Source organism: Ooceraea biroi, chromosome 1 (assembly GCF_003672135.1).
Source record: "Ooceraea biroi isolate clonal line C1 chromosome 1, Obir_v5.4, whole genome shotgun sequence".
Lineage (NCBI taxonomy): Eukaryota > Metazoa > Arthropoda > Insecta > Hymenoptera > Formicidae > Ooceraea > Ooceraea biroi.
This window is the reverse complement of record NC_039506.1, coordinates 14,091,324-14,118,517: the sequence shown is the minus strand read 5'-3', so window position 1 is coordinate 14,118,517 and position 27,194 is coordinate 14,091,324. Positions and strand designations below refer to the sequence as shown.

Genomic DNA, 27,194 nt, shown 5'->3' with positions numbered 1-27,194 from the left:
AATTAATCATGCAGTTGCGTTGCTCCCCCGTATCCCCGTTTAATCTGCGACGATGGTAGAAGTCGCCCAGTTACGATAGCATAGGGAGAACGGAGCATCCATTACGTACAATTTCTTGTAAGTTCGCCCGATGCCGAGCTTCCGGCAAGCGGCTGCGAAACCTCCGGCAAAGTTCTCAGACATCTGCCGCCATCGGTCGCGCTTGCGGGGATGTCAAGATTGGCATTCTCGAATTTTATACTGCGAGAAAGATGGATGACATGTCGATAATGGCGAAAAGCTTGCCTGAGAATAATACGAGGGCAGACGTGTGCGACTTCGTCGTGATTTGTTGCTGCCACTTCCTTGTGTCATCCTGATAAAAAGAAAGATCTCTGGTCTCGTAACTACTGTGTCGTGAATTATTGACATCGCAATAAAACTCTGAATATTATATAGCCTCTGAATATTATAGGATAATAGTTTTATGCATTTTGGCTAAAAATTTCTAGGACGGAGTAATAAAACAGCAGTGCGGAAATACGAATTGAAATACATGCGCTAAATAAAATAAAGTGCACTCTGTCCATTTTATTTTATCGTTTAATATTTATATATAGTAAAGAGATAAAAAATCCCGTACAGTAACATTGTGCTTCAAACTCCGTTGCAGCGAACATCACGCGAGGATATTTAAGTGAAAAACTGGAGAGGATAGTGCCATAAATCCAATTAATCATTACGAGCTGTTCTATCCTTCTTCTTTCCTAAATGCGGATTTACAGTTACACACGAGCAAACATTCGTATATTACAGTCACGCTATAAACGCCGGCAATCCTCAATTTATAGCCGAATTTCCGCTTGTCACCGGTCACATTTGTATCATTGTGTGCGAATCCGCGTCACTGTTTAAGAGCATCCTGAATGGTCTCGTCCCTTTGCATGTTTTACTGCATCCGTACAAATCAATCGTCCCGCAAAATCTCTGCATGAGAGTCACTTTAAGCCATATCGAAACTATTACGTGACGAAAACTTACCGGCGGAAATCTCCCAGATAGACGGCCGCACGGTGAATGCAGTCCGTTTTTATAATTAATCGTTATCCCCAGATGCACTGTGTAACGACCGAATGGTTTAATCTGGATCTGACATGAATCTATTTCAAGCGAATCATAAAGTTCGATGCCCGATAAACGAGATTGAACGCGAAAACACGTCGCTTCACTTTATAGCTTACTTAGTTGCGGCACGGTGCAATTTTGTAAACTTGTTATTACGAGAAAGCAATTCGTGATGGGAATATTCGGAGGTCTGAGCGAGGCGATCTCTTTTACGCGGGGAAAGGAATTAATTTCTTCTACTTCTTTTTATATTATATTATTTTAGAAAATTAGATTAAAATTATTAATATATTTTCTCTGAAAATGTGTGGTATGGAAATCGCGGCTGGTCGATTGTGATAGCTATTCGCTGATTAAGAGATCTCTGCATAGCGCGATTTGCATAACTGACCTGTTTTAATTAGGAGGAGCAGCATGGGCATTATCAGCTAAGTGAAACGTACCCTTATATGCTCGGCGTAATTATATTAATAAAATGCATAATTTTGCGTAACAGCTCTATCTGTGCGCTACGAATCGACGTGCATTTATACTGTGTGACAAAAAGTAATTAGACCGTTCGCGTGAACAGTGCAACATAATAAAATTGATAATTACTACGTTCTCTGTTTTGATATATTTTTTGTTTAAGCTGCTTTAGCAAATTGTGAAGCAAAATATCCACAATATGTCTGAATGATAGTAATTATATCTTTCACAAAAAAGCATGTATATTTAACATGAATAGAGATTTATGATTATCTCATTAAATGCAGCTTATATAGTAAATTCATTGTACTGCAGTTTACGCACGTTTTGTGATAACTGGGCTTATTATTATATACGCGATACCGTATATCTGTGATTGCATAGCTATACGAATTTCCCATATGAATGATATGTTGTAATTAGCTATATTGAATTAATGCACTCAAACTCCTGCAAACTATAACTTCGAAAATTTAATATGAAAATTACATTAAATTATAGTATTACATTCATATTTGATTTAACACAAAACAACTAATAATCGAATATTATTGCGGAAAAAACTAGAATCGTCTGATTTGGCTGTTAATTAATCGATTTATTTAGATTTCTCAAGTCTGTTTTCAACACGCTCCAAGACATTTTCATTCACTTCTAGAAGCTCTTTTCGACTTTGAAACGATCTGAATCAACTTATCAACTTATGAAACTCAAAATCTAATATACTTTTCAATTTTAACAACTTATGTAAACTTAAAAATTTCTATTCTCACAAAAATAATTAAGAGATATCAATAAAACTATTGGAATGTTATTCCATGCAGTAAAAAATAACATTTCCGTAAGATAAAAAATCAAAAGGAGCTTAAAAATTGCTTATATATCAAAACCGAGAAAAAAATGTTTCTCTGCCTTCTCCTTTCTCTGTAAAACCGACAATCATTTCAGAAATACCAATTAACGCAATTATTATATAATAGAATGCAGAAATTATTATAATGTAATAGTGCAGTATCATTAAAGTTCAGAATTATTTATCTAAAGTTCAGAATTATCAATTCTTACGTAATTATTATTTCCTACCGGCCGCTCAGAATGCAGGCTTCTCACCCAGACAAAGATCCTTTAATTGCAAGAAATACGGGAAACTATCGGGGCAGCCAATCCGAGCTGTTCGAGCGTTTAACACCACGTTAAACTTTCGGTAAATCGTCAGCAGTATTCGATAAGTGAAAAAGTTTCCATGAGTTACGCGCGAGCACAACTTCCTGAAATCAGATTTACGTTGCTGAAAATATGATTCCGAACTCGCGACTATGGTGTAACAGTCCATTAGAGAGCCCACTATGTTAGTCATCAGAGTTCAGCAGCTCTCGGAACGGCTAGTCGCTCCGAGTTCACACCCATAGAAAAGATTTCTGGACTTAATGCTATTACTCTTTAATCTATCATAAAATAAGATCGCTATAGCGACAATCATATTTATTATTGAAAAGAAGCATATTTTAATCTTGAATAGAAAATTCGAAAATCTAGATTTAAATAATCTTGGTGCTATCTTATTAATTTTCTCAGAAGAATTTAGATAAAAATTTGTAGCAAGTTCAAAATATTCTTGATTTCAGAATATTGTGAGATCTAAAAGACATCTTATTCTATTCTTGTAAGAGAATTTGTAGAATCTGCACAAAACGGCCAATATTTATGTGTTGCAATCGAAAATCGGGAAAGTGTTTCTGTTATTTACAATGAATAAGTGCAAAAGATATGGAAATGTCTTATCTCGAATCTTATTTCTCAAGTAAGTATATTGTATATACTTACTTACATTTCCATATCTTTTAATATTTCTTGTAGAGTATTGCACTTATTCATTGTAAATAACAGAAACACTTTCCCGATTTTCGATTGCAACACACAAATATTGGCCGTTTTATCGGAATAAAGGACGCAGAAGCGCCGAGTCGACGAGCGACTGTGAGAAAATGATGCGTCGACATCGACAAAGCCTACTATAAAGTGGCGCTAATATCAAATTATTCTACATACAAGAATATATAAGCATAAATTTGTATATGTTACTCTTGTCTCAAGACAGTAAGACAATCTTATTTAATTCGAGAGAGAAGAATAGAAATTACTGATTTAAATTAAAAATTGTTTTATTTTCATATTTTTTATACTTGTAATACGATTAAATTAGTCAAGAATATTTTTCGTCTTGTTATCAGAAATCCTTTCTGAGGGTGCATATTTGTTAAACGCCAACTTTTATTTACGCTTCACGTCTGGATAAAATAGTTCCATAGTTCCACCCTTGTGCAGCGCAAAATCGCCGCGATGCAGCCAAATAAGAGACAACTCCCGCGAAAGATCAAATATAAAATCCCGTTTCCGACAGCAGCAGCTCCGAAAGTTTCAACGCGATGCGCGCGAGAGCTTAATTAAGACCATCGAAATCCGCCGTATCAGATGTACTAACTCGCGCGACAATATGCACTTAATCCTAAAGATCGTTGAAAGCGCTCTAATCAGTTCGTTCCAGAAACACGACGAGCAAACGACGAGCATCGCACCGTTTCTTGGTCGTTGCATTTCGCTGATGTTTCGCGAGCGCGACTCGGAAGCGCGGCTTCCGTCAACGTCTTCCGCCAAAGACGGAAATATTCACCGGGACCGTACAATTAGTGCGGGCGAAACTTGTCGCGATTAAATATGTAATTGGTCGTTGCGAAAACCGAGAGGGAGGCGGACGTCAACGAAAATTCACATCATATTCGAAGCCGTATTGCAACGAAGTAGGTCAACCGGCGCGCGCGTTCACAAAGAGGGGACTTCCATACCGCTTCCATAGAGATGTGATTCCTGCCGTTCTGCGGTAACACCCCGGCCCTCTCTAAACATTCACGATCGTAGCCGGCGATCGACCACCACCACCCGCCTCCATTATGTACAGTTTCCTGCGCGTCGGGTCTTCTTTTTCTCTGTCTCTCTTTCTATCCCCTTGTGCCCTTATCCCCGAAGAAATGCTGGCGCTTTTAAACGGATTCGATCAGTTGGCTCGGAGGGTTGCGGTCGAAGTGTGGGCGAACAATGCTGCCCCCGGTAATAGTCCATTACCACTTGATAATCAAGATTATCTTCCGCCTTGAAGGCAGATTCGGGTCAGACCGAACTTGAGCAGTGTCGTAACGCGATATCGATAAGGTTCAACAATGTTCAACAACGTTCGCATACTTGATACATTATTTACTATATTCAGGTACTGGACAGAGAGAGAGAGAGAGAGATTTTTTAATTACTTGTTGCAACACCAGTGCTGGCAAAATAGATAGAGATGCACTCGAGCAGTTAGTAAATTCGTGCACGAATGTATCGTGGACAATTTGTCGCGAGATATCAAGGTCGACATCGAGCATTAAACAATAACGCGTCACGAGCGGGCAACGGTCAATCGCGCAAGCGTCAAAAGGGTTTCCGCATCGATTTAAAAGCAAGCCACGATTAATAATGCGGACACAAGAAGAAACGTTCGATGGAGCTCTCGCGGTTTCCGGGCAGTTTTCAATTTCGCATGGTTTTAGGTAGCTGCGTGATTTTTTTCGAATGACCGTGCGGCTCGTTGAGAGTGGGCGTTTTAAAGCACTTTGTGGAGGTTTCGTAATTTACTCGTGCGGAAAAACCTGTTGTTATTCCGCAGCTGTACTAATGGTGAAATAATGGTCATTCAAAAAATACATATCTGTCGATGATTACGAGACGTGTACATCGAACAATGAACAGGTATTTTCGCCGATGGCATTGCGCTAACTGCATTGTGTAGGAGAGCGTGCAGGCGGGAAGGGCCTCGCCTGTTTATGGCAAACAGCACATGAACAGTACCTAGTTTATAACTGGTAAACAAGTTTGCGACTGCCATATTTACACGCGCGCAAGAGACGCACGAGGCCGTGCGAGAAATTGAAATAAAAATTGTACATATATCCCCCGGACTTAACAAAGAAGGAGAGAGCGAAATGCAGTAAATCCACATACAAAGCAATTATCAGCCCTTCTCCACTCACGGCAGCTTTTTCGCGGCGCATTATTCAACGCGCAACGATAGCTAACGCAAAGTTAATGGAGATACATGGAATTGCCTGCCGTACACAAAAGACGCGCAGGGGATTCCTTCGTGCAATTTTTATATCCCATTTGCGATTTAATAAATTGATAGTATAATGCAAAAACAAGAAAAAAGTAACGACCGGAATTATAAAGAATTTTTAAAATGTAATTCTCGCGAATGCTCATTAAGCGTGTCAAGTATATCAAATTCTCGTTGTCGGAGCCAGAATTGCATGTCAAACATCCACCATAACCGTTCGCAACAATGTTGAATCGACGTAAGCGGAGTGTTTCCGTAGTTCTCTCGGCACGGTATTGTTACGGCCTATAATCTTAATCATCCTAATCCGCGTATTATTTACCGCATCGTCAAATATTCGCCCGATTACATGGCACAACACAAGATTTTCGAAATGGAATGCACGCAAATTGCAAGTGGAGAAAACGCATCGATGGTCGAGGACGAGAGGAGGCACGAGAGACGAGTCTAATCCGTTAAAAGCATGAGCGGAGCGCATTTGCGTTCCCGCCCGCGCCGCTGCGGTAAAGACGTCGGCTTCGTGCCAGAAAGCGCACAGCGCGCGGCATTCCGCGCTCCCGAAAATTCCGGAACGGGAGCTTACTATTCCCCGACTTCGGCCGCAATCCGTGCCGCGTGTGCACGGTAACCACGATTGTGAGCGGAAGCCAGCAGGCCGCCCTTCCTGCTCCACCCGCGGCTACATCGGGGGAACTCTCTCTCTCGACTTTTGCGCAATCCGGCATTACGGAAATTCGCGGGGTCGGCTCGACGTCCGCTTTCCCGAAAACGTATCTGACCGCCGCACCGCCGCGATTAATCCGCGCCCGGAAATTTAATGGCACTTCCGTACTCGCGCACGACCATTCAGCGACCATTCGCGGGCGATTGTGCGTGACACGCGCGCGAATCGTGAGTGTACGTCGCGATCAGTCCGAAGCAAAGGGCTGTGACATAGATAGTATGCGCTCACTCGCTGAATCACTCACCGAATCAGCGCGGTTCGCTGGAAGTATGTGTGTGTGATCTGTAATTTGTGCTTTACTAAAGTTATCTTTCATTATCTGAGTGGTGAATTTATTGAGAGTGGACGGCTTTATATTGAGTAAGTGTGGAGTGTCCTACATATTATGTATATCATATCAGCTGCTTGCTCTATTGCTATCGCTAATTTGTACATCACGTGCACCGGAGCGATTGTCAGTACGTCACTCAATGGATGCATTGAGCAGGCGCACCCCCGAGCGATTGTTCTGTATCGCTCAATGGATGCAATACCTCATCACGCCGCAACCCTAAAGACCAGATTACATAAACAACGTCCAGATATGAGTAAAGAGATCTAAAATCGATACTCAACTGCAAGTTATGAACTGACTTTGAGAACTGCCTGCTTTAAAGAATCGTTTTGTTTGATTTTGTACGTTTTCGAGTCCGTCAGCGGTAAAAAAGTATAGCAACAACCGGAATAGAAGAAAAGAACAGAAGAAAGTAAGTCGTTGTACTCGCTTTTGTTCTGAGAATGGCGTTTCGGCCATCATCCTGTAAAGGAACGGAATATAACGAAGAAATTTAGAATTGCCTTTTCTCTTTTTTTTCCGAGGTGTGTTCTCGAATGTTCAATTCTATGCGCGGGACAACCGAGGTGGCCTCGGCAGTTTTTCATTCTTTCCTTTTAATTAAAGTTCCAGTTTTTTATTTCCACACAATGCGGCACATGTTCCAATTTTCTTGAACAATTCGCGCGGCGCGCGCTTTGCTTTCGGCATGCATCATTTCGGAACGCTACCTACGCAGGATCCATAGACTCGCATTGTTCTCATAAAAACCGAACTCGCATCGGCTGGAACTATTTCGCAGTCGATGTTTTAACTTTCCCGATTTCCAGGAATCCAAGAATATCTGTCAAGCTCTGACCAATGATTTCGAACGCGAATCAGCGCGGAGACATAAAGGAGCTTTGATCCAACAAATGAATGAGTCATGATCGTTTGACGCTGCGCAATATATCGAATTAATAAGCCGTCTATAATTAGGCAACTTTGGCGCAGCGTGCTCTTTGTGCTTTTATAATTGCGAGCTACAATAACTGCGTAATCCGCATTTAACGAAGCGCTGAAATAAACGGGCGAACATGATCGACCAAACTCCATATCAAATATGAGGCATCCGAAATGCAGTGCCACAGCAACGGGGAGTCAGCAAGAAAAGTATTACATTACGAGCATTATCGATTCTTATTACTGCAGTCTGTTGATTTCGCAACTTTTGCATTATCCCTGAACGGCTGCCCGGTTATTAAGTCGTGATTTTGCTGACTAGCATCAGATCGGATAGATACTCTCCGCTTCTTATGTATTTGTGAGAAATATCGGTTCAAAATTGCCTATGCCGCTGGGGAAATAAAAGCAATCAGCTTTAATTACTAACAAGATCGTTAAAGAATCGCCGAGAAAAAGCGAGGCTGGAATTGCCAAGATGGAGGAGAACTACTTTTTTAAAATAACTACATAAGTCAGCCAAGTTTGAAAATAATCACATTGTATATATATATATAAAATTTACGAAATATAAATACGAAATATGAAAATTGTTGTGCGTTATTTGTTAATTTGGTAAAGATCTAGAAATGCCACTCTATTAAAGAGTGCTTTATTAGTGCCAGAAAATTACGTTCTCTTCAGTAAGTTTCTTTTAATAACTTTTTAATAAAAAATTTGCTCCCTTCTAAAAGCTTTTATACATTTTATTATTATTATAATTTGGTTAATTGCCATAAAAAGTACTTGAGTTTTCGTTGGGTCGGTTTATATCTCTACCAAATTAATTTTGTTAATGTAATTAATTTTGTTAATGTATTTGTCTACGTACTGTCGGAACAACCGTCGGACGTGGAGCAATGATGCGACTGCTAGTGATCCGGGAGAGAATAAAGGACACTGATCGTACGCACGTTGCAAAGCACAAACTTAATTTCCACATTTTATAGTCTACGGCTTTACCAAACTCGGAAAGCTACGAGCTCTTCACTCAATCGACACGTAACTAAACTATTTTAGTTTAGAGAAAATTTAGAGAAAGTAAAAAGTTCAGGTTTGGTTTGGTAAAGTTTAGGTCGATTCTAGGAACTAGTTTTTACCTGAGCGCACACAGACACGACACGTAGCTTGGGTGAATCACGTGACCATTCCCTTCACATTCCTATTAAATACTAACGAAGGTTAGAATTTACCATCTATGATATCGACTCTTTATGTATTATTTAAAAAGTTTACCAAAAATATTTGATATTGTTTCTTCTATTATTCTACAGTTAAGTTCTTTTATTATTACTAGTAGAACACAGGCGCGCGTTATACGCGCGCTATTTTATTTTTCAATATTAATAATGTTTTCGAATAATAATATCTTAAATAATCCTTTAGATCGCCAGAATAAATGAAAAAGTTCTAGCCATTAAAATTTTTTTTCCAAGGAGTTCTGTGCTATTTAACAAGCCAGTTTTGGTCAAGAATAAAGGAATTTGGTTAATAATATCTTATATCTATTATTTATTATATGCACAATTATCACACTCTACCAAATTGTTATCCTCCACGCGAAGACAGCCGCGCGATGGTAATCTAAACTGAATATAACGCACAACGCGAATCGAGATAACCAATCCGCGTCGCGGAAAAGAGGTAACAATGATCTCGATTTGATTTAACACGGCTTTTTTAAGAGTGGATACGATTTACGTAAGAAATTATATTTTTGCACATATTACATAATACTTATATGATTTAAAGTTACTATATTTTTATAATATATTATTTAACCTGTTATTTATCCATTAAATAAAGCTTCTCCGATGTTTTAAAATTCGTATTAGCACATAAAAAATAAAGAATGTTTCAAATTAATCGTGCTTTTAGCGTAATATCGCGGAGCCTTTCGCCCGTCGCATTTTCCCAACGCTGTAAGAAGTATTTGAGGATCGATAGGCACGCAGATAGAATTCATTAAATGAGAGAGGGAAGATGGAAAGTTGTCGCTTCGTAGCCTGGAAAATTGATTTCTCATCGCTTTCAAGTGTCCGAGATTGTAATTTTTAAGCAGAGATGCCAGATTTTGAGTATAGCACTTGGTAGATGGAAGGGGATGGCAACCGTAACGCACACAAGCTTATGCGTATCGTGTCCGTGTGCGCTCATAAAAATCAAATCTTCTGTATACTATCAAATACTATCGGGGTCAGAATCTGGCAACTATGCTTCTAAGGAATCATTCTACATGAACGCGGACTAGAGACATTGACGGCATGAGAGAAAGACGCGAACTCAGATAAACTCAAATAGTAATTGCTCGTAAACGAATCGGCCGCAAATTGCGTACTAATGGCTGCAGTCTACTTATCGTCTTCCGTATGCAATTATGTTAACGTGCCATAATCCGAAAAGTTACTAAAAGTTTTGAGCTTTCTGCTATAGTCTTCTATAAATGACGATGTTACTCATATATTGAATTCCATACACAATTGTAATATAGTTCATTCGTGCATATAATTATAATATACTCCGTTTTACGTATCAGATAAGATGATCAGGCACGACTAAATAATTAAAAAGTAGAGTGAGAAACGCTTATATTGTTTCAAACGTAAACGCAAATAAAAAAAAGTTAGAAAAAGCAAGATCCGAATCTGCAACATGCAGTGTTCCACCTAGTAGTCCATCACCTTACGCTTTGTTGTTACTTGGCTTTCATTATTACGCAAAGTTTCACCAACAATAAAGTATATTAATTGAAAAATACTTCGTGAGCAGAAAGTTTGATTTTGCGATTAGCCGCGGTTGCTTTTAATCGTATAATGTGGGGTAATCGTTGCATAACTAGTTTTATCAGTCTGGCAGACAGAGTGAGGATTAAATAAGTTTTACCGATCAGAATACCAACAAACATGCGTTTGCCGGCTTGATAAAAAAATTTCATGTAAATGTGATATCAACATTGTTATTTATAATTTATTAAGAATTAAGATAGAAATAGATGACTGATCATTGCAAGCCGGCATGAATCATCAGTAATCCGAGATCTCGTGATCGTTTGTCTTATCGGTGCAATTTTTACATTTTTACCGCGTTATTTCAGATACGCGTAATCTCTCGCAGGAGTTATTGCGTTCGATATTATTGCGCGTCGTGCTGTTATTCATGGAAATAAATATTCGAAAAAATGGGTAGATCCTTGCCGGACGCTGTTCAGGATGGGCCCGAGAGGCTAGAAGCAGGTAACACAGCATGTACTGTCACGAAGGTCCCTAGAGACCCCAGAGGGCCTTTTGAAGATTTCCCCTCCTACATAAAAAGATCCTTGCTGGACACAGGCCAATGTAGAAAAGTGAATGAGGGTCATATGTTACTGCTTTGCTACAATAAATGAGCCCGAATTCTTGGTGGATTGACGTCGTTCTCGGATTCGTACGTCCAGTTCCTCGGTCATTACACTTCCGAATTACGAGACCAGCCGCATTATGCAGTTTTCGTGGCGGGCAGATCGAAACCGTAACATCCTGCGGTGTCGCCGGCAAAATTTGTTTGCCGCCTGGTATTCATACAATTCTCTCTGCGTACCCCGCGGCGATTAAATTTTAATGCTCCCCGGTGTACCGTAATTCTCTACGTAATTAATTCGAGCGCGTTGCCCGGTCAAGGAATAATAATGGATTGGATTTTATTGCGGGGAAGAGTGGCGCACGATTTTGTGACACTTAAATAACTATTATAATTTCGATAATGGAGATATTTGTGCAGTTACTCGCGACACATAGGTACGCGGAAAATTTTAATGAGTAAATGTTATATCGTTTTGCAAAAGAACTCGCAGAGTTGTGATCATTATCTCGATCTACAGAAATTTTACGGATTTATGAAAACGTTAAAAGATCGGTATTTTTCTGATGTATTGAAAAGAAGAATATGAAATTAAGTTTCTGTGAGAGCAAATTTATATAAATATCCATGTAAATAATTCTATGTAGATTCTATTAAAGTGATCTATATTTCGAGATTTAATTTATATTATTTGGAAAATTGAAAATTCATGGCGGAAGCCGACGCGCAATCAGAATTTCATTAAAAAGGTACCGACTCCGGATTAATCAAAGAACAGATGAAATAATGGCGCGATTTTCCTGCGACAGCTTGTCGACATTTCTGGCGCTGACGATGAATATATCGTCCTATTTAATTATACTCCCTACGAACGAACGACCGATGACTTACGCGAATTTAATCCATCATCCGATCGAATTGCAACAATCCTTGAAAGAGGGAGAGAGAGAAGGATAGTTTACACACCGCTTGTAAATACGAATTTACTGGCGTTTCAACGAATTCCTGAAATTCCTTTTCGGATTGAATTGGATTGATTTATGACGTCATTCGTTACAGCCTCACCTGAAAAAGCTCATAGCTCCCGTTACGCAGACATAATTAAGATTTTTCGGATAAAGAAGAGAAAGAGAAAAAGATAGAGAAGATAATCAAGTTCATCCCACAATTAGACAAGTTAAACTCAGTCGGGAAAATTGGCATTCGTCATTACACAACGTAACAAATTGGTTTGTAAGCCAAGGCTAAGCGTGATAGAATGGAAAACAGATTCAGCGTGAAGCATGCCTTGCGCGGGTACTTAGCGTCTTTCCTCTCTTCCTTTCTATCGACGAATTCCTCACGTTAAATTCGGCGATCCTTCGCATATTTCGTTGGCTTCGGAGTTTGCTGCTGATGCATGATCAACATATTCCGTTGTTCGATCTGCTCGCGTAGATCACGCACGTATTCAGACGTGTACACGACGTGTGTGGATCACACGCGCCGTCCTGCGCGAGTAAACTGCATGCCGCGCATTTCTATACGGTTTACACTCGTTTACGCGGTGCTACACGCCGCGAATGTCTGCGCAACAAACGAATTCGTTGCATTGGAGAAACTGAGAGAGAAAGAGAGGGGGTGATGCAGTCCCAATTAAAATTATTCACCCCTTCTGCGGAGAATATTTGCCTATTTGCTGGTTTGCTAATTGAAATGCACGCGATTTAAGAACGTAACTTGAAGATTGAGAAAGTGCCAAGAAATGCCAAGAACACTATCGCAAATCAATCGAACCGGTTTTTTTTTTTACGGATGTGATCGCACAGAGATTGATCGATTAAATTTTCTGAAATGATCGACTTAAATTTTGAGACACGAATAGATTTTTCATCGCTGCGATGGCGTGTACACTTTGGATAGATTGATTGTTAAATACACAGTCGCGTTTAAACACGGACAGTTGGTTCTAGAGCAGTCGGTTCGTTTATTAAATTTTCACTTTGCCCGTAGACTGTAGAAAAGCCTCCATTTTGCCGTTTAATCCACGTGCGCGCACTGTCGCAGGAAAATTCAACTAAACTTTGCCTCTCTTATTTACATCCTCCGTTTGCAGTGATATTTCACTATCGCAAATGTGTCATACTATGCGGGATTCTCTTTTCAGCTCGTGTCCGTCTTTGTCCGTCGCTCTTCTGCTTCAAGTAGGAAGAATAGGCGGACGCAGTCGAGATAATATTAAAAAGTTAAGTGAAGGTGTTTAATGAAATACCGACTTGCATAATGTATAAAATTGATTTAACTACCCGATAATCCTGAGCTTAAATATTCTTATAATCTTACAGCTGAACTTCACCAACGAAGTTGCTTGAAATCCTGAGCGTCCTAGATTTTCCGGAATTATTTCGTTCCCTCACGTACGGCCGTGTAAACCGATTTAAGCCGCGTTTCGCTTTGCTTCATCGTATTATTATGTTAAAATAGTTGAATCTTAACATTATTTCGTTACCCGTTTGCGTTTTGAGAGAATAAAGCATCCTGAATTTGTTTTAATACGAGGAAAAGACATTTTTTTATCATATCATGCAAATGTCAACAAAGCTAATAAAATATAAGTTTTCTCACGATTACAGATTCGAACGATGAAAGAACTGATTGTGCTCTTAACGTAGTATGATTATATTTAATTCACATATGCGCTTAATATGAAAGAAATAAGGCATACAAATATTGAATGCAAAAAAGCTTGGCTAATAGGATTATTAGTGGACTTAATTAATTAATTCTCAAGGAAACCTCACATTGCTAAATTAATATAATTCTTTTAATATTTTATATTACGATATTTAAATATAGATACGATGTCCTACAAAAAGTGAGCCAATCCAACGTTGGTTGGGATTGAAATTTTTATTACCTGTATTTTCCCGTTAGTTTTTCTTTGTTCTTATATATAGGACATGTCTATGAATCGACCTTTTTGCTGTTTCGTTTCCCATTTGTTTTCAATTTCTATTTTTATTATCTGAATTTAAATATGCTGAACCATCTCTCGCTACCTTTTGCATTCTACACGCGACACTAGTTAATGTAGGAAACTTTTATAACATTCTCTCTCTTTCTCTCATATATATATATATATATATAATTTATTTAATTATTAATAGATATTACAATTGGTTACCAGAAAATAGACCAACATTATCTGTATGTTCTCATATCTGGCTATTTCTACATGTATAATTATGCAAGTAACGCAAGTAAAATTTTAAAATTTGAGAGCAATCAGGGAGATTAAACAACAACGAAAATGTTACAAAAACAGTTTATATTTAAACTTCTCAAAATATCATCGCGCTGCACGAGCAACAATATGTTATTCATCGGAACGAATTGCATCCGTATATATCTCGGGACGTATTTGGCGAAAGCATTTGCAAGGACAAAGGAGAGATCCGAACGTCGTGAAACAAATACGGCGAAAATTGTATCAGTAACAATGCATTTCTGAGGAAGCGAGCGTCTTATTTCTTCGCGAGATGAATCAATGATATCAACGCGGGCTGAAATCCGTCTCTGCCATCTCGTTCGCTTTTTCTCTGAAGCGATACTTTTCTATTATGCGCATTCTTTTTAACAACACAACTTGGAGTCGACGAAGGCCGTGGTTGGCATCCTCTGCAGTTTGTCAAGACAGGATTTGCTAGCCATCTTCAAGATCTACAGTGTATTTGCTTCATCTGATGCCTTTCTCGCTCAATGTAACTTTTTAGCCGGAAATATCGCAATTAATGCAAACGTGAATTTCGCCGTTTGTACATGTGGAGAGTAACACGAGAATTATTTACGCCAGGTATCGCGTAATCAAAGATGCCCGATGCGATCGATGATGCTTTAAAAGCAGTTGTGTCTCACACGAACGTATTCATGCAACAAACTTTTAGCAGTTAAGCTTTCAAAGGAAGAATGACAAATTCCTTAGCAGAAAAGACAGATTTTAATTAAATATCTCGATCTGTTTCCGAAAGATTCCATTAGATACTTGAGTGGAATTGCTCTTTTCACAGACATCGACTGCGATTCTTAATTGTAAGCAGTAAAAGCGTACGTATATACATATACATAAGTATACATATGTGAACAAATTAAGAAACAGTTACTTCTTTGAAAAGAAACTTTACAATTTTACGGATTATACGGAAATTAATTGCTGAAAAAATAAAAAGCCTGTTTCTTTTGTATTCATTTTGTAATGTGTTTTATGGTTTGCATAGCTGCGTATGAAGTCTCATAAATGAAATCCGATGCATTTCTTTAGTTAGACGCCTTAGAAACTGAGCGACCACATGGAAAGTGAAAAGATCGATTTTCGCGAAAATGCTAAGTGATAGATTACGCGTAAGTAGAAGCCCGGAGAGGGGAAGAGGGGATTTCTCTTCGAGATGAACGGCGGGGGACGCTCGGGGGAAGTCACGGAGGAGAATGAAGATGAACGACATTGCGTTGCGTTGCGATCAATGAAATGCCATGAAAAATCGAGTGACCGATCGGGTCGAATGGAATGAGCGCGCACGATATCGGCCTGAAATTCCCTCGCGAGGATCGCGTTGAACGATAAGCGGAGTCAATCTATCAGCGCTCAAGTTATGCTCGCTCAAAAAGGAAAACTCCGTCGGCACTTACGTAAACAGCGAATTATTTCATTAAAGCACCGGTCCGAACTTGCAACAGCGTTAATTCTCGATTTATGCACGAACGAGCTTCTCTGTCTCTTTCTCTCTCTCTCTCTCTCTCTCTCTCTCTCTCTCTCTCTCTCTCTGTTTTCCTATTAACAGGTTGACCTAGCATCGAATTAATAATTCAGCCGATACAGTCGAGGAAGCATGTGATGCTCAATTACAACGAAGCCAACGAGCATTCCCGCCCTTGCGCGGCGCAGATAATTGATCGTTCGCGATCTATTTTAATTTGTCCGGTAATTTGACGGGAACTATTTAAAACGTAACGCGATCCATTTTGTCCATCGCGCGTTCGTTTCATGCTAAGAAAGAGGTGCGAAAGAGGCGAAGACACGTGCTCCATCATACCTGTCCAACCGTGCGAACAACCGGAAGGGATCGGGCGGTAGAAATAGAGATAGGTGTGCGTTCTTCTCTTCGCTACCCGTATGCAGCACAAAACTCGCAATTAGAGGAAGGAAACAGAGAGGCAGCGAATTTTTTGCGGAATGAATTCTATCGGGCGCTCGCTCTGAGTTGCGCACGAACGTACATTTAAACGGAATTCCCTCTCGCATGAAACGTATAGTGCATACACGGGAGACGTGCATTCGTGCGTGCGAGACGTACGTGGATGCATACGAAAACCGCCCGCACTCCTCTTCGGCCCGGGTGCTCAATACTGGTCCAGTCGACTGAATTTTTCACTCGCCATTTGCATTATTCGTGCACATCGGTGCACTCGAGCGTACCCGACGTTCTTCGGGTTCTTACCGCGGAGGACGGGGGTGGATCGTTTGTACGCCGGGGGTTGTATTGCGCGCGCGATCACGTAGCGCGCGACCGTTCGTCCGCATTACGACGAAGCCCAGCCAGTTGCAGCTGTAACATTTACCTAAAGCGCCGAAACGGCTGTACGCGGTAATAATTTCGGGGCGAATGGCTAATACTGGGGAAATTTAGGACGATCGTTAATCTGATTAAAATTACCCCGGTTGATCACTTTCACAGGAAAGTCAAATAATTTCTGTCACACGTTTACAGCCCCGTATCGCGAGTCTCGATTAATTTAATTTTTTATCGACTTTCTTCGATGTGTGCACGCACGCGTCGGATTACTAAAAGCTGTGAAATTGTTTTTTATCAGCACCGGCGTAAAGATGTCAAAAATATCTCCCGGAGAGCTCATGCATCACACGGTCGTAAAAAGCTTCGCATATTTAGGGAATTTGTGGAGCGCGTGCCTTAAATTTTTCACACGTGTTTCATGAGAGCTGCGCTCCGAGTTCGTTAACAGCTATTTCACATCAGCACGAGATATAACAACATAATTAACATATCTAAAACCGCAATGTTCTGCGCCGCGGTGATGGAATAATTTTGCATGATCGTATTAAAGAATAAAATGGAATCCCACGATTATCATGATTATTACGGAAAGCTGCTCTGATGTTTAAGCTGATGATTATTCGACTGATTCCATGATTCGTGGTTCATGACGGACCACGTTATCCAATTTACGATAACGAGACTTTGATAATAGATAGATTCGGTAATGGATTAATTTTACGTCGGCAGATTGAGCACTGCAAAATCCCGATAACAAAGAGGAAATCTTATCTAATTTAGTCCCGACGCGTCATTCAGAGTGTCAAACTGCTAAAGCAATTACCGGCGCGGTGGCTAACAGACTCATCGGAGCTCATCCTGACGTTGACTGGTGACGCCAGGTAGAACTAATCTCAAGTTTCTGTATCCCTTGCAAGCGCATTGTTCGCGTATGCGTTGAATGTATGCGTTACATTAAATTTATCGGCTACAACATCTCCGCGCGCGCAATCGCTTATTACAGCCGATTCATGTTCACGGCGCGTTATCCGGAACAACTTTACTTTATTAATTAATAAGCTAAATGTTCCGCGGGATTAATATTAGTTCATTAATATTAATTTGATCGAAAAGTCCGTGCATATCTTTCTAGCAAAAGTTTGTATTAAGAATTAATTTTATTTAACCAAATGTGCCCCACTTTTTTCGATGACTTATCGCCATTTCGCAGCTAGATGTATTATGCTTTGATAAAATGATCGATTTTTATCGTTGAGGAATGGAATCAGATGATTTTTGAGGTTTTCAAAAGAATGAAACTGAAAATTAGATGGCGCAAGGTAGGATGTATGAAACGAAACATCCAAACTGCAATAATGTTTGCTGGGTTTGCAAAGAAACGTGTTAGCGTTGTGTTAACATGCTTTCTAGTGACCAATTCTGAACGCTTCTTGTCAATTGCTGCTTTTAATTGATCCAACTAAGAATAGTATTTGTCCGAATTAATTGTTTGGTTGTTCGGTCATAACAGATGGATCCCTTCCAATTTTACCAGATGCAGATCTTCGCATGCAGATCAGTCTGTGGTGTAATGGTGGTTCACCTCACGACCCGCACTACATTATTGTAAACGATCCACTTCTCATCGCCCGTCACCAATCTTTTCAAAAATGGGTCATCCCCATTCCATTTCAGCAGTGAATTACAGATGGAAATGCGGTCCATTAAATTTTTTTCAGTCAACTGATGCAGCGCGCATCCAAACTCCCAGTTTCTTTATTAATTTCAGCTTCTGTGTGTGTGTTCGGAAGCAGTTGATTGAGTTTCTTCTTCTAATGTTAAGTTTCTCTGCCTGTCGAGTGGTAATTTGCAAGTTCGTATCAATTAAAACCATGATATGATCAACATTCATAATGACTGGCCGACCGGACCGAGAAGCGTCTTCAAGATCCTTTTTTTCTGCACAAAATTTCGCAAACCATTTCTGGTCTCTTCGTTCGCTGACAGCATCCTTTCAGTACGCGGCGCATATCTTTTGTTTAGTCTTTTTGTTTCGCAGTTTTACGATAGTAAAAAAAGCATTATGTACTGGAAAAACATATGCAAATAGCTGCTAAAACATTTGTGTTTACTCAATTACAATTATTGTGCTGAATAAATGTGTGTTAAAGTACCACTTTTTCGAATATACACATACTTGATAAATTATACTAAAGTTAGCGCATATTTGATTCAAGTAAACGGTAACCGTTGGGAAATTCGCGCAAACTTTCCGGTCAACCCGAGAATTGCATATCTCCGCGACTCCACGCGCGCGCGCAGATCTTGCGTTGATCTCGCTTACTAACAGCTGCGCGAGATGCACCGGAGATATTAACAGATTGTGCAGACACATGACGATCGTTGAAACTCGCGTCAGCTGACTCGCAGCAGAAGGAACGGCACTCTCGTAACGCGTTTTCAAACATCCGTTTTCATAAATTCGATACGCTCCGCTCGGGCGATGAAAGACTGATTTTCTTCATGATAAATTACTGTTCTTCTTATCGTCGGTGGCGCCAAGCGAAGACCAAAATACGAAACGACGTTAACTTACGAAAGTTACTACATGGCCGGAAACTTCAAATTGCGGGCATCTCCGAGCTTGTATGGTGCACCAACGTTACTTGACGAAAGCCACAACTTTCGCGAGAAGTTAATTTTAATAATCGTGAGACCTCCGTGATATTTCCGTGATGTCTCTGTGTGTGTTTCTCGAGACAGCTCCGATCGAATTTGAGAAAGTTCATACATCCGAAACTTCACCTATGCCACTTGTTACTCTCGTAAGTATATACGTGGAACATTGTCGCAGTTCTTCCAAGTAGTATTAATAGTAATAACTCAATGACTTTTATACTAGATTAGAAGAATTTTGTATGTGCAGTTGCACATTTGTATCGGAAATATTTTCAATCTGTTTTCTTTCATTTTGTAATAACATGAATGGATATTGTTTTTTATTGCAAATGTTGGACATTTTGGTATTGAAAATGCAATGATTTCAATACTGAAAAGGTCTCTTAATCTTATTATATTTTTCAGAAGCGGCTTTCGTTAATTGGATTTGATGTTGGCTTAAGCACAGAAAGTTTTAAAGTTGTAGGAAAACAACGTTTTTCGTTTCTCACATTATTCCGCATTATTCCATCAACGACGTCAGGAACATTGTAACAAATTGATTAAACTTCATTTTAAAAAACATTGGTTTGCATGTCAATCGCGCGAAAATTTTTTGCTGCATGCTCGTAATATGATCACATGATGAATGAAATGAAACCACAATACAATGCATGGCTCGCTAATATAATTCTTAATAGCGTGAGCGAGCTCTTGGGAAGATTAAAGAGTTCGTTTCTTTTTATCTGTTACTGTTACTGTTATGAAGTGTTTTGTCACATCTTTTTGTCAGGTTTTGCCCGGGCAGATTTACGATGTAATCTGTATTCTCAAGAGACGAGATACGATCAGTATGACACTTAGGTTTGTTACTACATAACTGATTGCCGGGTCCCGGAGACAAAAAGGGGATGCGTCAGCTCATAAAAGAAAACGACAGGGACAATACGTGCGCAACAATCATTTTCGGAGCTTTCAGGATTTCAAATAAATGTGCGTACGTGCGCGTTGCGCTTTTTTTTATATCGATCTATACGTATTGACAGTAGAATATCGTCGAAGCGAAATGATACCCGAAGCTATTTCAGATGAAAAAAATGGTGTACCATCACGTGGAAATGGGGTGATACTGGCTGATGGTGAAGCGGACTCGATAACGGCAAACGGCGGACGACAATCAGAGGGTGGAAGTAAAAGTTGGCAGCAGCAACTGGCACCGCAGCGCAGAAAAAAGAAAAACACGACGGTATTAGACTACGTTAACGACGAAAGTTGCAAAATCGAAGCGCGACACCGACCGTGTGCATAATTCCTCGATTTCTCAGTGGGAGATTATTTTGGGACTCGCAGGAATCGGATTTTCGACCGTAACCCATTTATAGTATGACATGTATATACAAATTACCACCGTTTACGTGTACGTTAACCCGTTACCCGCGAATCGTAAAATTTCTCGTGCGATGCGAGCGTCTATCTGGGCTTTTAATCGAAAACTAATTTCAGATAGAGGATATCGAAATGGAAAAATACACGGAGCTTAACGTTCGCTCTCTAGTCCAACAGTCTCAACGACATGGAACGAAAATAAAGATAGGAACGAAATTTCGCGATTTCGCATAACCCTTGTAAAATCAAAAACACGAATATTCTGCGATCCACAGATAAAATTCATTGATGGATTTTCAATGTTTCGTTTCCATTTCATATGGAACAACTGGTATCTCACAGCTATCGTGTATAATATCGCGAACACATCAGTTTGCTTTATCGCGAATAATTAATATAATAAATAAATTAAATAATTATGATATATTCGTGTATGTCGTGCCTTCGAACTGAATGTATTTTCTTAAACAGAAACGTAACTCGTTCACGCATGTTTTCCGGGTTAAGAGCGGATTATAATCACACAAGCGTTTGTTGGAGCCCTGTTTCATCGCAAAAAAGGAAACGTTGACGTTTCTTTCAAGGATAAAAACTACAATGAGTGACTGAGCGCGAGCATACGCGTTCATACGCATCTGCATATTCGTTTCCCGCAATTTAATATCAGGGAATGAAGATATTAAGAATTCCTTTCAAGAAACCTTTTGTGAGCGTGCCCTCATAATTCGCTCGAAACGAAGCGTGCACGAGCACTCGAACGGCTACAAGCGCAATGCTCGTTTGTTGCAGGTTGCGGCGTGCTCCGCCGACGACATCGGTGCAATGACAGGGTGCACGTATGTAAGACCCCCATAAACACGGGGAGAACACACGTCCACGCGAGAGCGCATGACGACCCGGTATAAAAATGCAATCTCGTTTGCGCTTAGACAAGGAAAAGTGAGGGCCGACGTTAGAGATGCAATAGGTACGATAAGAAGCCGAGTACGAAGAACTAAGACAAGATAAGAAGAACGAGCGGACCAGGCTACGTGTACCAACCGTAAGCGAGGTATTACCCTCTTGACTCTACAAGTATACTTTGTGGAAAATAAAGTACGAGGAAGCGAAAGATGGAGGAGAGCAAGCTTCGACGACTGATGACACTAATCGTTCAGCGTGAAACTCGCCGTGCAAGGGGACCAATCGCAGCTTTAAAGTTAGTTTTAAATTGTAGCAGCACATGTGGTATAGCACATGTGCTTCAGCTACATCAAAAGCATTTTACGCAAATTGCATTTACCGAAGGCTTTAGGATAATGCAATGCCGAACTTGATACGCAGCGTTTCCCTTAATGGCAAGCTTCAATATTCACGATTTGGAAATACGCGATATGCACAGCTATATATTCTAAGTTAAAAATTTTGGAATAATACGCAAGATAATCGATAAAATATAACAAAATTTATAGTATAAATGTCGAAATAAAAATTGAATTAAAAAATTCAATAATACAAAAATATGTTAAAGAATCATTTATCGTAGGAACCATTTTAAAATCAAGTCAATTCAAGCCTTTGGAGGCGGAAAACAGGGATGAACCGCTTCGATACAATTCAGTTTATGTTTGCAGACGGCATCATCTCCCTCGAGGCACGCTAACCGCCGACGTGTCTGGTGCAGGGCGCGAACTAATAAATACGATCGTCTGCCGTGTGCGCTTTGCCTCGGTCCGAATGTCCAACGAGGAGCAGTGTGCCCTCTCTCGTCCCTGTGCCCTTTGTCCTCGACCCCGTCGCCATTTTCCGGTCGCCGACACAGTTGGAGATACGTATGCGGCTGCAGACAAGACCAGTGGTTGGCCGACGGCCAAGCAACGTTCTAGCGAGAGATTGGTTCCCGCTCTAGCCGACGTTGCACCACGCCATGCTGTGCCATCCCTTGCCACACGTCGCATTGGGAGTCTCCGGAATGTTCGCTTGGCGATCCGTAATCACGTCGTCGAATCTATCCTATTCAGCGTATCCTGCTAGTTTTACGTCCTCGGTCGCGATTAATCGTGTCTGCATACACGCGAACGGTATCGATGGGGCGGGTGGAGAGAGATTCTCGGAGGACCAATGGTGTTCTATAGCGACGAACGCCAAAGGCGACGAATTATGGCCACGACTGAAGTCTCTCTCTCTCTCTCGCTCTTTCGTTCTCTCTTCTTCTCGGAGATGAGCTACCCTGTGGATACGCCCTTCGTCCCGAGTTCCACCGGGTGATTTCACGTCGTATCGAATATCGATAGGGTAACGCAATCGTCAAGCATCGTGGGCGTGCGGACAAGCTATACGGTAGCTTAATATATTTCGAAGGTACGAGAGCATCGCCGAGCAAAATTGCCTTCAGCCACGTTGGCCACGGTCGTCGGTACGTTGCTTTAAAAACGCCGTGTCGCCGACACCAGTATACCTCAGGCATTTGCGACGCCGCTGTGCTTTGAGCATGGTATCGCAAAGTAATCGAGATCTTCCGCGCTGCGGTGCGCCCGAAACGTCCTCGAGAGATTCCTCTCGTCGCTCATGAGACTTTCTGACTTAGTTCTTGAAGGTTCTCCTGAAAGAAAGAAATACGCCGAGGGAAAGAGCCGTTCCTGACGCGAGATTCATCGTACTTCGGATTTATCGGGTCCGCCGCAGTCTAAGCAGTGTCGATAAACTTCTCGAAAATCAAGTGTAAAGTTGGCGATAAGTGCGATCGCGCAGCTTCGGAAGACGATGAAGAGAAAACGTGATCTCACGGAGAGCAATCGGTGGTCGTTCCTAAAGTAGTATTTCGAGACGTGAAAGATATATTTTCATTTTTATCTGGGAATCATGCGCTAAACTAGAGTATCTCGTGAACACCGTGGAATTTTCTCTGTCTATGGTAAGAATGTAATTTGATGAAACTGAAGTGGAGGGCGGACGCTGAAGGCCGCGGATGGACTGACGACGAGGATGGTGATCTCGGGAGCTTTGAAAATTGAACCTTAAGTAGACCAAGGCGGCGAGCTGCGCTACTTGCGATATCTTCGGATGAGATTGTAGATAGTTTCAAAGGAGAGAAAGGGCGTTTTCTTGTCTACTTCGTTGAAGCGTTTGAAGAGCGTATTAAACCTGAGATTCTGGAGAAAGAAAGACAGAGAGAACGAAGAAAATCCAAATTTTTAATTTCCAAGCCATGATCACGCTTTATCTATGAAATCATAGCTTGCAAGCTGGATGAAGGCACTTTCTGACGTGCTAATATTTTTGTAATCTGCATGCATAAACATCCGTGTCAATTAATTGTCGTGAAATTAAGACAGTACAAACTCTTGAATTTAGAAGAAATCTTGAATTTTGTTAAGTATAAAATTAAAAATAAATATTTTTCTTATTATTATAACATTAATATATTCTCTGTTCTGAAATTAATCTGACATTTAAATTCGATTGTTTCCCAAAAACTTATAACTTGCTGTGCTTCTTGGATGATTTTGATAAAGTATGTGGGTAAAGGCTAGATTGTAACGTGTTAAAAAAGTGAAATAAAAGATCTGCCATGTGCAACATTGTCGTAAGAAATCTTATTTCATGAAATCGTGTGATTTGCTCCGCGCGATTTTCCATCGACATCTCACGACGCCGCGTGAAGAACCGCGTGACGGCACTCCGGAAATCGTTATTCACACGGCAGGGCGCAAGAGGATTTTCGTGTTTCACGGTGAACACCGACGGAGGTGGAGCAGACGCGTTCAATTAATACAGCTCTATAAATCCTACGGCCGACCGAATCACTTCGACGACGTTTGTGGCCACCTAGCAAGTCCGCGATCGGGAAATCGTTGGCTGGAAGACGGTCTCTCTTGTTCAAAAAGAAGCGGACCAGATCGTCAATCTTAAGACGAAGGGGATACATGAACCGCAAAGTGATTTCGGCATTATTTATCGGAAACCGTTTAAGGACAGAAAAGAATGTTTTTTCCTAAACAAGAGTTATGTTATTTTTTTTTTAATATGACATTTTCAGGAAAATTGAAAAACGAATGGTCAGTGAGAGCAATGATCTCGAAAGGAAAAATATGTAATAATTGCAGCTATTGAAAAAATTAAATGTTTTCATAAGATCGTCTTTTATATGTATTTTTCCCATGCAAGTTATGCATTTTGATGCAAAAATACAAAAAAAACAATATAATTCGAAAGCAATAATTATAATTTTTAATTATACCGAAACGTGTATAAAATTTTTGCATATCATAAGAAAACGCGATAAAGTTGAAGATGAATTCCTCAAGAATTGAGTTGGTCGGAAAAATTTGCGAGACGAGCAACGCGATCTATGGTAAGTCATATTTTCGGTATACTCGGAAACGCTCTTCAAAGCAGAGAATTTACGGAAGTCGCTGAGGCGGCGGAAAGGGTCAAGGAGCGGTCCGCTGAAAGGAAAATTTATCGTTTCCAACCGTCCTTATTTTTTGATAACAAAAAGCCACCGTGGTCGAGTGCACGATGCCGCCCATATGTTGACGCAACCGCACGTAATCTTCGTGGATTTATGAAAAATAGAAGAGTAATATATATATATATATAATCCAAAAGATCGACATCTCCGTTCTATAGCCAAACATGGCACGGAGATGACGGCTCGCGCGGATATGCACTTTTCATATTTCCAGAAAAGATTAATTTCCCATCTTATTTTCTATCGTCAACATGCGAGACAAGTCAATATCATCTTCTTAGCGGTAACCTATTATTATTTTCTAGCTGCACTGAGAGATTGCCTATATTTCACTATCGATCTTCCTATTTCATTCTACTTGCCGGAAGTGGACAAATAAAAGTAATGGAAGTGTCTATTTTGAGCTTCTCAACGTAAGACCTTCGTCTTTTCCCGGGAAATATTGCGATTACTCTTGATAAGGGAAGACTTGGGCCGATATCATTAGAAGATTCGGACTAAACTGAAATTATACTTGAAGCAGAGGAGAAGCACAATTCCGTTCAAATTATGTTAATTGATATTCAAATAAATATACATTAAACTTAAATTTTCTTTAAAAGACAGAACGTTAAAAACTTCAATTTTATGCAATGTAAAATGCAAGTTTGTAAAATATAATTTTGTATTATATTAATATCTGTGTTTATTCTGTATTGTATAATTACGAACAATTAATGTATAATTGTCAAAAGCCCAAAATAAATTCTACATAATCTTTATACTCTTATCCTAGAGATTCACTCATTGAATTTGTGTCTTTTAATTAACCCGGTTAGACAAAAGAAAGTAAGGTACTGGAAGCTTGATTAAAGTTGAACATTGTTCTGGAAAACCTTAGGAAGCGTTGGCAGACTTTGAGCAATTTCGTGATGACAGTGAATAAGAAACTTCTGCATGGTAAAAAATTTGAACAACCTGCTTGTCGGAAATCTAAACTGATCAAGCGAACCCGGTTGTATAACAGATTTATTATCATAATCTCGTCTGAGATTGCCTGCTGTAACAAAATAGTTTGCGAAAAAATCACGTAAGGTCCTTTGTAAGACAATACGCCAGTAACGAAGGGGCTTAATGAGGTCTCCTCCTTCGAGGCGAATCCATCTCGATGCAACGACTACAACAATGTGAGTAATTCTGCACTATTAACCGTAATCGATTCTTTATACGATGCATTTCCTTTATTCTTGTTTGCGAAAAGCGAGAAGAGAAATCGAACTAAAATGCTTACACTTCATTTTCGATTGTGGCGCACATTTCTTGTGATCTTTTTAAACGTTTTCCACTTTTGCATTTATTGTATTCAGTAATTTTTTTCAAAAGAATGGTCAAATGTTGTTTACATTGTTCCTTGATAGCTTTTAAACCGGAAGTATTTAATTGCTGAGGGAATAATACAAAATAATATTTTCCAACTGAATTTTTTATTTCCACGTAAATGTATTCATGTAACTTGTGTTAGCGTACATAATCGAAATTGCTGATTCATATGTTATTAACGACGGATATTCAATTACGTTTTCATTGAAAATGTGCGCGTGCGTATGCGCCCGCATTTCGTATTTTCAGATAAATGTATAAAATATGATCGTAAATTATAAATTTCATTAAAATCTCGCATAAGAAATATCGCGAATTTCGTGAATTAGCAAATCAAATAAGTATAATTACCGCTACTATTTGATATAGGTAATACTATGCTACGAGTGTATTAAATTGTATAACAAATTCTACAGTATATTTCGGCTTCTATATCTGTTCTTCGGAATGATTATTTTTGTCCTTTCAACATCAATCTTTATTAATTAGCACCGAAAATGTAATTAGCCAAACATATTTGCAGCAAGTATTTGGAACACAGTCGTATTCCGTATAATTCGCCATGGCTGACGCGTATCATCGCGAATATGTCAAAATCTTTAACAAATTATGCAAAACAACGGGCGCACACAAAAGCCGGACGAGCCGTATTAATTTCGATTCGCGATAATTAATTCGCGTAATCGAAGAAGCAAAAGAGCCGACGAGCGTCCCAAATTTGCCGCTTCAATAATTGATCG

The 27,194-nt window shown here is 39.9% G+C and overlaps 1 protein-coding gene and 1 long non-coding RNA gene across 12 annotated transcripts in view; one reads left to right on the top strand and one right to left on the bottom strand.

The window, feature by feature from the left end:
* LOC105281020 (peripheral plasma membrane protein CASK) overlaps positions 1 to 27,194 on the bottom strand; it is a 188,175-nt gene that overhangs the window by 60,373 nt on the left and 100,608 nt on the right. The window lies entirely within an intron of this gene.
* Positions 9,387 to 25,467, top strand: LOC105281014. The gene is made up of 2 exons (XR_894221.2): positions 9,387 to 19,423; positions 19,683 to 25,467. It is a non-coding gene; the product is annotated as an uncharacterized LOC105281014 (long non-coding RNA).